The sequence below is a fragment of the Pelophylax lessonae genome (genome assembly GCF_965119305.1).
Source record: "Pelophylax lessonae genome assembly, chromosome: 9".
Taxonomy (NCBI): Eukaryota; Metazoa; Chordata; class Amphibia; order Anura; family Ranidae; genus Pelophylax; species Pelophylax lessonae.
Genome location: NC_138776.1, coordinates 127423663 through 127436859, shown reverse-complemented (window position 1 = coordinate 127436859; position 13197 = coordinate 127423663). Strand labels below are relative to the sequence as shown.

General features: G+C 42.6%; 1 protein-coding gene across 3 annotated transcripts in view; it reads left to right on the top strand.

Annotated features, from left to right (window-relative positions):
• Window positions 1–13197, top strand: part of SLC16A12 (solute carrier family 16 member 12) — a 111122-nt gene that overhangs the window by 52947 nt on the left and 44978 nt on the right. The window contains exon 1 of one of the 3 annotated variants that reach the window (XM_082267620.1): window positions 1490–1583. The exons of the other annotated variants lie outside the window; for them this stretch is intronic. The gene's annotated coding sequence lies outside the window, so the exon portion shown is untranslated. Of the gene's footprint in view, window positions 1–1489; window positions 1584–13197 lie in introns of those variants that run through there. 3 annotated transcript variants of the gene reach the window in all.

Genomic DNA, 13197 nt, shown 5'->3' with positions numbered 1-13197 from the left:
GTCTAGTGAGGGGCTGCAAGGCTGAAGCATTATAAGGTTGCCTCATCATTTGTTCTCATCTACAAGTCTACAGCCGAGCTGGATAGAGGATTGCAACACTCAGAACGCAGGGTATAGGTGCTGAGCACCGACAGTTTATCTACTTGCTTACTCACTGTGCATGGACTGTTGCTCTGTGACAATGGACGAAGTCCCTGCTGTACTAGATTGCTGCCCTGTGCCCCTGGACCTAACCTTGGCTGTTCCAGATAGCAGCCTGCTACTCACTGTGCATGGACTGTTGCTCTGTGACAATGGACGAAGTCCCTGCTGTACTAGATTGCTGCCCTGTGCCCCTGGACCTAACCTTGGCTGTACCAGATAGCAGCCTGCTACTCACTGTGCATGGACTGTTGCCCTGTGCCTGTGGACTAAGTACCTGCTGTACTAGATTGCTGTCCTGTGCCTTTAGACTTATCCCTTGATGTGCCTTATTGTCACCCTGTTCCAAGTTGTTGGAATTATTGCCCTGTGGTCTTCCCCTTATCTGATACCTTGTCTTTTCAGCCCCCCTCAAAATAAAGAACTCTTTGGCCAGGGGCCCTAAAATCCCTCTTGATCTCCACATGTGTTCTGTTCTACCCACACCTCCGTCACATTGATATATAGAAAAATATTTGAATAGACTAGAAATGACAGCATAATTTTCAACACAATAATATAAGAACAATAATGCTGGAATTTGGGGGAAAAAAAAAAGGCAACAAATACAGTATGTGGAGTTAAAAGCTACTTTTTTCATACGGTTGGCATCATGAGGCGTGCACCATGCCATATGCTGTACCACATCTAGATGTCATAGTTTAGACAGCTTGGTAAACCTCCATCTCCCTTTGCACGAACTACAACAAATAGGGTCAAATTCTAAAGGATTTTTGAAGTTCCGCTGCAATTCACATTAAAAAAAAAATAAAAAATCAGCAAGTGAACAGAACCTGATATTATGTAACAATATTTTTTATCTTGAGTGCAGTTCTTCCTTAAATGTCTGTCTCTGTAGGTTTAACTTACTAGAGAGAAAATCTATACTGAATTCATTTTACCTAGAAGGTGCCAAGTTTAACCTTTGTTAGATTGCACTGAGTACACAGTGTGTTTCTGAACACGGATAAAAATAAACCTTCCAGTGAAGAAGTCTGTTGATTTAGCTAATTATTGGCACCGTCCTTCAGAAAAGTGTAATATGGACGATTACGTTCCTAAGCATGAAATACTCACCAGCCTGTATACAGAGAAAATGTACAGCTCTGAAATTGTGCTGACTCTGCACTGGTGAATGGTTACCTTTATTACTGACTTATACAAAATTCTAAACATCAATTGGGTTCATTGGTTTCAGCAATTACTGCTTGAATCCTGCATACGGCGCAGCAATTATTAACGACTTTGTGTCTATTATAAAGACTGCAACTATGTTTTTCTCTCAATATAATTACTATGCTGATTGGGTGTTAGAACTATAGGAACCCTTACCAAGCTAGTGATAAACATCAGCTGTATCATTGTTATTAGATCTCATATGGGTCATTTCATAAAGCGGAAAGGTAAGTGTTTATTTTATATTTGTCTGGACAACTACGAGAACTTGTGGAATGATCCAGCAAAAGCACATAGAGGGTAAAGGCCTGTACACACTTGACGGAAATCGGACGAAATATCCTCCGATTTTTCTCTCTCTTGCTCAGCGTTCATAACCGTTTTTAGTTGACAGTGCATAAATGTTCACGAAATTTCTCGTCCGATATTTTTTTTTTTTGGGACTGTGAAGAGGCTCTGCAGCTTACACATGGTTGGTTGCAGACTAGTCAGTAAGTAGAGCTTTTTATTTTGGTCTTATTCCACATGCGTCTCCCTTCCATGTGCTCCTTGATGCAAAGGCCAGTTATAGGTGGGGGCAGTGGTCATTTGTTTGGGCTGTATACAAACAGCTGTACTCCTGAGTGCAGAAATAAATGCTTCTATTAACAGTGTATGTCCCCCTGCAGCAGTGTGAATAAAGCTCAAATCAAGTCTCCATACACCTCTGTACAGTATAGGCATTGCGGAGAAATTCATCTTTAAATTTCACAACAGAGACACTGAATCCCGGATCCTTTCTCTTTATTTTCGGTAGGAAGCAGAAACGTAGCAAAGTGCCAGCCCTCTAATGTGATGTAAGCCAATTGATACCTGACTTGTTATCTTTGAGGATATTTGAGAATACATTTTTCGAACAAATACGCAACTAGAGAGGTTACAAAGGGCTGGTCTATAGTCTGGGCAGAGGCACTTTAAATAAACTAGAGGGATATAAGCTCTATTCAATCTAGAGAGGTTAGAAATGGCTTGTCTTAGTCTTGACAGATGTACTTTATTAGGTCAGGGCCAGCACTTCAATATATATTTTCAAAAATATTCTAAAACATCTGCAACATATGCACAGCATTCCTTTTCTCCATCCCAACATTGCCACATTAACCACATCCCGACCGCCTGCCGCAGTTTTACGTCGGTACTTTGGTGTTAAATACCGGTGTTATGGCAGCAGATAGCTGCCGTAACCCCGGTATTTTCTTACAGAGTGGGCAGTCCTCTTTCACATAAAAGTGGTCCCAGAGGCGGATTTGCTGCAGGATCCCTTTTTTTGGGTAGCAGGAGAGGTGCCCCCCCCCCCCCCACTGCTTTCCGGCCGCTTTCCCCGCTTACCGGAGCCGTCGGTAGTGGGGAAAACGATCTGGTTCGTCCATGTCCCAGGCAGGAAGTCGAGTGAGGACAAGATGGCCCCCACTCTACTCTATGGCCTTAGAGGACGGAGCGACGTCATAGGTCGTTTCCTCCCAACAGCCTTAAAGGTCTCCTTTTTTTCATGCTGAAAAAAAAAGAAATGTTTTTTTTTTTTTTTGCTTTAAGTGTAGATGTGAGATCTGAGGTCTTTTTGACCCCAGATCTCACATTAAAGAGGACCTGTCCTGCTTATTTCTATTACAAAGGATGCTTACATTCCTTGTAATAGGAATAAAAGTGATTACATTTTTTTTTTTTAAAAGGAACAGTGTAAAAATGAAAAATAAAAAGGTAAAATAAGTAAGAAAGAAAAATTTAAAGCACCCTGTCCCTCCGTGCTCGCACGCAGAAGCAAACGCATACGCAAGTCGCGCCCACATATGTAAACGGTGATGTGTGTTCAAACCACACATGTGAGGTATCGCCGCTATCGTTCGAGCGAGAGCAATCATTTTAGCCCTAGATCTGCTCTGTAACTCTAAACTGGTAACCTGTAGAAATTTTTAAAATGTCGTCTAAGAAAATTTTTAAGTACCAATGTTTTTTTGCCATTCCACGAGCGTGCGCAATTTTGAAGCATGACATGTTGGGTATCTATTTACTCGGCGTAACATCTTTCACATTATAGTAAAAAATGGGCTAACTTAACTGTTTTTTAAATTTTTTATTCAAAAAAGTGTATTTTTTTTCCAAAAAAATTGCGTTTTTTAAGACCTCTGCGCAAATACGGTGTGACAAAGTATTGCAACTATCTCCATTTTATTCTCTAGAGTCTCTGCTATATATATATATTATATATATACTGTATTTATAAATAAAATGTTTGGGGGTTCTAAGTAATTTTCTAGCAAAAAATACTGATTTTAACTTGTAAACAAGTGTCAGAAATAGGCCCAGTCCTTATGTGGTTAATTTGGCCGCAATACCTTTCCGGTTTAATGCAAGCAATAGCGTGTGTGCAAGAAGTACAGTAGGATTAATCTCCTATTTCTGTATGTGGCAAGCTTCTGTCAATACTTATAACACTTTGCCTGGCACTAGTCACCTAATAATAGCCATTTCCAGTTCTATTTTGGCAGCCTATACTTATGTACAATACTGTATGTACAAATAAATGTCTGGAATACTGTATGGGTATACTATTTCAATATATAAATATAGCGTTCAGTCTAAGAAAGATCCACTTACCAGAAATGAGGAGATGGCGAGGGCTGCCGGTCATATATTTTAATTGACCAACAGGACTGAGAGAGTCAGAGCAGGGAAAGCTAATATACACAAGAGGATGTGGCTACATACAGCAAATCACCATGCCGGACATACACCGTAAACATGTTTACTCACTCACTTCACGTGTATTTAAAGACCTGCACTGTGTTTCATAAATGTGAAGACATCCTACGTTTGAATATAAAGAATATGGATTATTTTTGTTGTATGGTGTTTCTTTTTGCTGCATAATGGCTACAGAGGTATTACTTGTACAGTAAGAACTGCTAAAAAATGATGAGGTTTTTTTACACTGCTTATTGAACCACTTCAGCTCCAAAAGGCTTACCTCCCTTTATGGCCAGGCCTTTATTTGCGATTTGGCACTGCGTTACTTTAACTGACAATTGCGCGGTCGTGCAACGCTGTACTCAAATAAAATGGATGAATTGATGGTTGGTCACCTCTGCGGTTTTTATTTTTTGCGTTTTAACCACGTGAATATGTGCATGTGGTCTCGGCGGCACGTACTGTGATTAGACACACCAGGAGCCAGACCATGGGAGGAGTGGGCGCGATCGCCACCATAAAAACAACAAAAAATAAAAATAAAAAGTCCAAAAATCTATCCCATAGTTTGTAAACGCTATAACTTTTGCGTAAACCAATTAATATACACAGGGATTTTTTTTTACCAAAAATATGTAGCAGAAGACGTTGGCCTAAAGTGATAAAAAAAAAATTTTTAATTTTTTTTATTGGGAATGTTTTATAGCAGAAAGTAAAACGTTTTTTTTTTTTTAATTGTCGCTATTTTTTTGTTTATAGCGCAAAATCTAAAAACTGCAGAGGTGATCAAATACTACCAAAAGAAAGCTCTATTTGTGGGAAAAAAAAGGACATCAATTGTATTTGGGTACAGCGTCGCACGACAGTGCAATTGTGAGTTAAAGCAACACAGTGCCAAATCGCAAAAAATGGCCTGGTCATTAAGGGGGGGGGGTAAAACCTTCACGGGCTGAAGTGGGTAAACAAAAAAAGACTGACAATTGTGGGGAAAAAAAACAATATTTATATATACTGCAATAAAACACATCCATTAAAAAATTTTTAAATAATCAAGTTTCTTCATCAGTATAGGCAAATTTGTATTCTGCTACGTTTTTTGGTAAAAAAAAAAAAAAAAAACCATTACGCATATGTAGCAGGTTTTCCAAGCATTGGGCCTGATGTGGGTCTGCCACGGCCACCGGTAACACCTTCAGCCCATTTAAGCTGAATACCCAAGTGTGAGATTGGAGACAATGACCATTCCAGCATCTTTGGTTTGTTTTGTTTATTTGATATTGGGGATGGGAGAAGGGAATGAGTGGGATACTCCTCTGGCTCAAATAGGTACAAATGGGCCACTTTATGGAAAAATGCCTTTCAGCGCTGTCTTGACGCCGGCTGGATGCCGAACAACGCTTGCTGGCGCTTGAAAAGCACCGACTTGCTGAACTGTACTTGAACTTGTCTTCTGACACTCTGATCAGCTCAAAAGTCCTGGACTGTACTTTAGGCTTGACTCCTGACGCTCTGGGTAGCTCAAAAGTCCTGCATCCAGCTCCCTCCAGTCCTTCCTGACTGAAGTAGCTCCTGTAACTGCTTGTGCTGCTGCAACTCTGAACATTGTACACTGCACACTGTACACTTTAACACCTCAGGGCCCAACCGCTGGCGCCCCCTTTGCACTTCAGGGTCCTTTCACTAGGCACCCCATCTACACTTCAGGGTCCTCTCACTAGGCACCCCATCTACACTTCAGGGTCCTCTCACTAGGCACCCCCTCTGCACTTCAGGGTCCTCTCACTAGGCACCCTCTCTGCACTTCAGGGTCCTCTCACTAGGCACCCTCTCTGCACTTCAGGATCCTCTCACTAGGCACCCTCTCTGCACTTCAGGGTCCTCTCACTAGGCACCCTCTCTGCACTTCAGGGTCCTCTCACTAGGCACCCTCTCTGCTTCTCTTCAGGGTCAACACTGCCACCCCCTTTACTTTTACTCCTGCACCGGCTAGCTAGCTCCTGGATCCCTTCACCGGAGTGGTCCCCTCTCTCTCTAGGCAGACCCCCAGAGGGCAGTTTGCAGTATTCACGAACTGGGAATGCTTTCCTGAAACTAGACCCTTATCAACTCCGCTGGTCCTCGGCACACCGGATCCTCTCTGCAGCTCAGCTCAGCCCTCTGTCACCTCAGGCAAGCTACCTGGGACACCCGATCCTGCTGACAGGAGGAGAGACAGCCGTACTCTCCCTCCTGGGACTCTGCTTCCCGCCAAAGACGCTGCGTCATCCGCTCCCCTCAAACTTATACCCACTCCCAGAATGCTGTGCGGCAGAATCTGCCTTTATGGGGTAGATACAGGCCTGAGTGCACCATTGGCTGGGTTTCCTCCACTGCCCAATGATAACCCTCTCATGGAGCACAGTGGGGAGACTCCCCAGTCTCAACAGCTACACCTGGGAGACATGACAGCCCAGCTGAAAATCATGGCCCTGCTGTTAGGCAGCCAGGGCCCACTTTACTTTACCTAGGACCTACTTTGTAGGGTGCTACACATATATTGATTAGTTTGCGCAAAACTTATAACGTCTATAAACTTTGGGATATTTTTAGGGAATTTTTATTTATTACTAGTAATGGCGGCAATCAGTGACTTATAGCGGGACTGCAATATTGCAGCAGACAAATCAGACACTAAATGACACTTTTTTGGGGACCAGTAACACCAATACAGTGATCAGTGCTAAAAAAATATGCATTGTCACTGTACTAATGACACTGGCAGGGAAGGGGTTAACTTCAGGGGCGATCAAAGGGTTAACTGTGTCCCTAGGGAGTGCTTTCTAACTGTGTGGGGGAGGGGCTTTAACTGTGGGAAGACAGAGATCCATGTTCCTGCTTAGCAGAAACACAGTATCTCTATCTTCCCTTGTCACAGAACGGCGATCTGCCTTGTTTACATAGGCACGATCCGCCGTTCTGCCTCTCTCTGGAAAGATTGGCTCCTGCTGTGTCCAATCACAGTGGGAGGAGGTCGCTGGCGGACACACAAGCACCAGGTGACGTACCTGTACTTGATTTCGCACAGAAGAGCCGCAACCCCGTAGTATATGTACGCGAGGGCGGTCAGCAAGTGGTTAAATGGCATCTAACATAGGACTCTGAGTAGGGCTCTTTCTTAAAGGAGTCCTATGGTCACAGCACACACTTTAAATACATAACATCATAATTTGTTAGATGTGCCTCCCATACTCATGACTTTTGAACTATCCTGCCAAACAAGGGGCCTTTTAAGGGGACGGGTGTCTGCAGTTAATGCTTTCCTCACTAATCCGAATTCCAAGTTTCCCTACATGTTACAATGGGAAAGGGACCTGAATTATCTTAGTGCCAAGATATTGCTTATGTTTTATCCAAAGTATATAACACTAATTGAAGCTAATTATAAAACACTTCTATGTTGGTACTTGGTCCCTACCCGGGTTGCTAAGATGCATCCGTCCACATCGCCCACCTGTTTTTGACCAGATGGGAACAATGCATCATGTCTGGTGGCAATGTCCCCTCGTGACCAGGTTTTGGATTCGGATCTTTAATTTAATTTATTCAGTGACTGGAGTAAATATCTGCAGGTCTCCAGAGGCGGCCCTATTCCAAAAGCTGCCTGATGAGGTTCCTAGAAAGTCAGTGAAATTAATCATGTACATATTGCTAGCAGCAACAATTACTATTGCTAAACATTGGAAACAGTGATTCCTTTTGGATATGTATAGAGTAAGCTTAACTGGATTATGGCTAACGATAAACTCACCTATCTACTTCATAACAACACTAAAAAAATTGACAACATATGCGATGTGTGGATCCGCCATAACTCGATTCCTTCGTGTTGACCCTCTGTTCTTCCCCCCCCCCTATTTTTGCTTTTCTTTTTTCATTTTGTTTTCTTTTTCCTTTCTTTTTTCCCGTTTTATTCTGCGTTCCACCTTGTCTGTTTCAGATTGTCATTAGGTACAGTTATTGACTATATTCTCAGTAACAGGTGCAGGGGGTTCCCCCATTATCTTCTGTCCAATATCCCCCTCCCACCTTCTCCTCCCTATTTCCCCTACTGTGCATTTATTCCTGTACCTCTAATACCTGATCCAATTTTCATTTAATGATTGGAATGGGTATATTTCTGGTTCTTTGTAGATCAAGTCTGTGCTTTCTAACTTTTGATAATGATTCATTTCCTTCAGTGGCTTCAGAATATTTATTCCATTGCTATTGTTTGTTTCTTTTGTTGATGGTCTACATCAGGGGTGTCAAACTCAATTTCATCGCGGATCACATCAGCATTGTGGTTGCCCTCAAAGGGCCGGTTATATCTGTAAGATTAGATATTGTCCAGAGCACCCCACGACCCCTTACACCCTTACATTAGATGTCAAGACCCCCCCCCCCACCATCAGAAGTCAAGAGTCACCCACCCTTCCTTACATCACAATGCACCCCCTTACCTTGTGCTTCTGCCAGGAATAAGTCTGCTGAATGCTGAGACCAGGGGAGGCAGAGACAAGGTGGTGTTGCGGCTGCACAGAGAGGTGCAGGATCTGTAGGAGGAGTTCAGCCCTCCTCTCTGCTGTGGACTACTGGGTGGGCAAAGACGAGCTTTTCTGCAGCTGCACAGGGAAGCACTGGATCTGGAAAAGGAGTTCTGTCCACTCTGCTGTCGACTACTGAGAAAAGGGGGGTGCTACAGCTGCAGGAGAGGTGTGAGGGCCACATGAAATGACCTGGGGGGCCGCATTCGGCCCGCGGGCCTTGTGTTTGACACATGTGGTCTACATTGTCTCTATTTGCTTTAACTTCATGGGCTTATGTCTGTAGTATAATGAAAACATGTGAACTGTCTATTGTTCCAATGATATACTTATTAATGTCTGATCTTTATTTTTTTTTTTTTTTTAAATATTGAAATATAAATAAAAAACATTAGCATTGTATTAGTAACATAAACAATAGTTATATTTAAAAATCCAATTTAAGCTTACATAATAATCCCCTTTCATGTTGTGAGTTCTGCCCGTCTTGTGGCCATCTCTTTCTACAACTTCCTGGATTCCCTGCATCCTTTGCAGCTTCTCCTTTGTTGTTTACTTTCCATTTCTAAGGACTACATATCCCATGGTACCTTGCTGCCTGCAAGCAGTGATTCCTGTACTGACTGCCCCGGAAGTAGTTCAAAAGGCAGACTCTGTGAAATGTGTGACACAGCAGTGCCGACTCACAGATCATAGGGAATACATTATAAATAACAGAAAAATATTTTGCGCTTACTGTAATTAAGCTATATCCGGAGTAGCACCTGTTGAAAATCTGAATACTAAAGATAAACAGAAATATGTATACCCAAAAAAACATGCGCTTCCAGATATATCAAACATAAAAGTGCTTCAAACAAATAAATGCAATTTGGATCATTCACATTTATTTAGTTTGAATGACTTTTATGTTTGATATATCTGAAAGTGCATGTGTTTCTGTGCATATACATAGTAAATACATGTCACAGAATTCTAGGAAGTAAATGTGTGAGGATCTTCATGTAGCGCTGCCCCCTAGAAAGCTGCTGAGAATTACACTTCTTGGGTTCCCCTGGGTTACCATTAGCAACTGATGGCAGATACATGGCATTACAAGTTCTTGGCTCAGACAATGAACAGTCCAATGGATTTAGTTTTTTGTGTTTTTTTTAGAACTTGGATGGGAGAAGGGATGAGTGGGATACTCCAACTTGACTGTAGAATGCGGCAAGGCCGCTGCTTCACCCTGCCACTAAAGTGAAGATAAAGAACAGTACTCTAGTTTAAGTTCCTATTCAGGGTCTAAACTTGGCACCCCCTTTCTCACTGACTGTGTGTGCTGACCTTCTGTCTGCTGACACTCTACTGCAGTGGTCCCCCTTCCTGGGCAGACCCCTGGCAAGCTCCCTGGGACTCACGGACACTGTTTTTCCCTGGGTCGCTCTGCCTCCAACTCCCCCGTCAGCATCCACTGGACCTCCCGGCTCAGCACTGCACTTCTGGTCCACAAGGCTGACTGCCTGTGACCACCTTCCTCAGCAACAGGAGGAGAGACAGCCGTCACCCTCCTCCTGGAACCTGGCTTCCCTCCCAAAGACACCCTGTCACATGTGCCCGTAGCTTTTATAACATATCCCAGGATGCACCAATGTTGTGTCTACCCACTGGGTCATAAAAGCCTGTGTGTCACTGGCTGGGTTTCCTCCACTGTTCAACAGTCTCCCCTATTGGATACAGTGGGGACACTCCCTCAGACCAGATGAATCACACATGGACACATGCAACAGGCCTAACTACTGATCAGGCTCCCCTGATAAGCAGATGGAGCAAACTATTCCTTTTTCCTAGCACCTACCTCGGAGGGTGCTACATCCACAAAGAAAGTTTACAAACTTCAAGATTGATCAGATTTATATAAGTAAGCTAGCAATAATTGAAATACAATGTGGAAATGAATATATTGTAGTATATATTTTAAATTTTGACCACAGATACACTTATTGGAAAATATGTCCCAGGCCACAGGACATGTAGCTGGCAGTGCAGACTCCTCCATCCACACTGTTTAGCATGAATGGGGAACTAAGTAAACTTTTTTTGGTCAGCTTGCAGGGCTGTGTATGGTGGGCCTAACTCGTCCCCCTGACCCAGTAATACTCACCTTTCCATCGCTCCCCCATGGTTGCTTTTTTTTATGGACCCCAACGCAAAATACCGGGTGCTTGTGAGGGCTAGGGTAACCTCCTCCCATAGCATAGTGTTCCAGCCTAGCAACCAATTGCTAGGCCCAAGCACTGTCACATGACAAAGGGGGATGGTGTCATCTCGCTAAGCTCTGACACCAACCGCAGCTGGGTATTATGCTGGTGGCTGCAACATAGAAAGGAGTAGTGAGGAGAGGTGAATATAAGATGGTAGAGGGGTGGACTTTATACAGACACTGTTACCTTGACCTGAATGGCTTTTTAAAGGAGCAAAAAAGGTTGCCAATGCCGAACTCTCCTTTTGAAAATGCACTTTGGCTGGCTGTTTTTCTGATCTCCTGACTTTAATACTTTACTGTAACAATAATCATTAGGACTAAGAAAATGGGAAAGTGGGAACACAGACGCCAATAAATATGTGACTGGGGTTTTAAAGTAGAACTATAGGCAACATTTTTTTTTTTTTCATTTTGGAGCAAGGGATATTTTTTTTTCGCCATTTGTGTCTCATTGCGGAGATTTCCTTTTACTTCCTGTCCCATATCCAAACAGGAAGTGAGAGGAAATCGCTGCAAATTAAGGGAATTCCTTGGAGGCCCCCAGGTCATCTGAACTAGTGTCCCCGTTGGAAGATTTCCCCTCTATTACTTTTCTAAGGACAACCCAAGATTTGGGATTTTCTTTTACTTTCACTTTCAATAAAAATGGTAAACATGACAAGAGAGGGTGAATCTCCTTAAGGGGGGCACAGACAGCAATGCAAAACTGGCAAGCATTCTAATCCCTTCCCCACTCTATCCAAAACTAAAAAGAAAAAAACAGTTTTGCCTTTTTTTTTTTTAAAGGTTAATAAATCAGTTTTGACTTTAGTTATACTTTAACACTTCCATCCAAAACAAATTCCAAGTTTTGACTTTAAATGATCTTTAACGACTTCCTGCCCAACGCACGTATATAAACGTCCAGACAGGAACTGGGTAATACCAGGATCACAGCTTTACAGCTACCCAATCAATTTTACAGCTGCCGCCCGTGGTGGTTCCTAGGCTCTCACGTTCCTCCTGGGACTATAGTAGTCTGTTGGCATGGCTTCCCACAGAGGAGATGGAGGAACATCCTTTCCACCATCTCCTCTGTGATGAATGAAGCTGGAATCGACTAATGTTAGGTCAATTCCGGTTTTAGAGATCTCACTACAGCCAGGGAAGTAGCTGATCAAACATGATTTGTGCTGCTTTGCAAGGCAGAGGAAACAGGGGTCTAATAGACCCCTGATGTCTCCATATAGAATACCTGTTACCTGCCCGAAGCTGTCACAAGTGGGGTTGTAGGCCCCCTTGTGATAGCAAGAAAGGAAAATAAAACTTTAAAAATACATTTAAATTAAATAAAAATAATAAAAAAAAAACCCAAAAAATACCATATTTTCCCTGTATATACATGCAAATGTATGCGTAGGTCCGGAACGCACATGCAAATGGTGATTGAACCACACATGTGAGGTATTGCCGCAGACTTGAGGAGTGAGTGCAAAAATTATAGAGCTGTAATTAGCAATTAACTCTAAAGTGATAACCAGTAGAGGCTTTTAAGGCATCACCCATGGACTATTTTAGGCACTATAGTATGTCGCCATTTCACAAATATGCACAATTTTAAATCTCGACATGTTTGGTATCTTTTCACTCAAAGCAACATCATCCTTTTTATTTTAACAAAAAAAAAATAGGTATTATATTGTGTTTGTGTGTCCTGCAAATTTGCATTTTATAAACAACTGCACAAATAAGGTGTGAAATAAAAAATTGCAACATCCACCAGGGCCTCTGCTTTCAGAAAATACATCATTTTTGGTAATTCTAAGTCATTTTCTAGGGAAAAATTCAGATTTTTCCATGTATGTGAAAAATGCGAAAAATGTGAAAATACCCCAGGCAGCTAGTGCTTAACATGAAGAGGACATACAGTACATCTAACTCTAGCGTTATCCAGCAACACCAATTAGCTTTAGATACAGACCATGTTACTAAGTGCTGCCTGAAACACAGAGGGTTGGCTCAATATAGTACGATGTCAAGCACCATAAAGCACACTGTACTTACCTTCTATGTCAGGGTCTTCAATCAATCTGCATGCCAAGTATCATCTCTGAGCACATCCTTCCAGTATGCCAGCTACACTGCACTCCCTCATCTACCTGAAGCCAGCACATCTGTACATCTCTCTGAGGTAACCCACAGTATTCCAACAAGCCCCCTATCCCAGGCAGTCCTTCTCTATCTATTGCCACCCTCTGATCCCCATCCCTCACCAGCCTGTGACAAGAAAATAAAATAATCCCTATACTCGCCATCTCAGTTGGCCCTCAT